The sequence below is a fragment of the Vipera berus genome, assembly GCF_964194415.1.
Source record: "Vipera berus genome assembly, chromosome: 15".
Taxonomy (NCBI): domain Eukaryota; kingdom Metazoa; phylum Chordata; class Lepidosauria; order Squamata; family Viperidae; genus Vipera; species Vipera berus.
In genome coordinates, this window is record NC_138218.1 from 3,210,454 (window position 1) to 3,211,904 (window position 1,451).

The following is a 1,451-nucleotide window of genomic DNA, read 5'->3' on the forward strand; positions in this document are numbered from 1 at the left end:
ACTCTTCAGTGGGGTGAGATGCTTTATTTTGGATTCAACCATTCCCACATTTATCTCCTGAGTTTGCAAAGCTTTAGCAGACCAAATTTAACTGTAGGGTGTACCAAAAGTACAACAGTGTCATTTTCTTCCCTTGAAAAGCCAAACTGTGTCCATGAGGTGGAAGTTTGGGGACTGAGTTGGAATACTGGCTGGGAACAGAGAGTGGAGCAGTTTTTCTACCCAATTGGGCTAGTTTTGGAGATTGGTTGCAGGACAGTTCTGTTTTGGGGGATATTATGGGGTGTTTTTCAAGGGCTGTAGAGAGAGTCCTCGACTTAACACCATTTGTTTAGTGATTGATGTTACAGCAACTCTGAATAAAAGTGACATGATCAATTTGCACAATTGTGAGCATTGCAGATCCCCATGGTCACGTGACCAAAATTCAGGCAACTGGCGTGTATTCCCGACAGTCGCACAGTGCCAGGCTCACGTGCTCACACTTTATAACCTCTGCAGCTGCCGTCTGACAAGCAAAGTCAGCGAAGGAAGCCAGATTCGCTTAACAATGGTGTGAGTCACTTAGCAGCTGCACTAACTGGCTTAAAAACTGGGGAGATGACCTGAAAACTAAAAGGTAGTAAAATGGAGCGCAACTCACTTAACAACGGTCAGCAACAGAAACTTTTGGTTCAATTGTGGTCATAGGTGTACAGTTTGGGGTCAATATATCAATCTGTCATGAACGATAACTGCAAATTACATCAGGGGCAGCAAAATTATTGTGTCAGTCAGCCCCCTCGCCTCTAGTTGCAACAAGAGCCCCTCCTTGCCCAGATCCAGCTTCTCTCTGGCCCCTTCTCTCCCCAGGACCCCTTTGCAAAACTGCAGCTGAGGGAAGGGAAATCCCTCCAACGCCTCTCCCCTTAACACTTGGATTTTTCAACCTCTATTGCCCACACAGGCAATATCCTCCCTATCTCCCATTTTCCTCCCTATCTCCCCTTCGGAAGGGGCTCCTGTTGCTGCCGTGGCCAGCGTGTCCTGAGACACAGCCCTCCAACCCTGGGCTGGCACCTGTCTCATATTGCTAAGCACATTTGATTTGTGCTTAGATTGTAAGCCACCCTGAGTCTTCGGAGAAGGGTGGGATATAAATGGGATTAAAATAAATAAAATAAAATTTCCTCTTCTTCCTGCAGCTGACTGGCAAAACAGTGCACCTGCTTGTCTGCCAGCACATTTGCAAGTTAACCCCCCTCCCTCCACTCGAACTCCTTTCGTCACCGGAACGTTTTCCAGGCCATTCCGGGCGGCTCCAAGGGCCGCTCTGGGGCCTCCTCAGCCGTCCCTCCCCCGCCCGACCAGGCCTCGCGCTCCGCCCACCGCCACTCCCGGCATCCCCCGGGGTTCACCTGCCTCCGGGCACTTCCGGCCCAATGCCGGAAGCGGGGGCGGGACCCTCACCT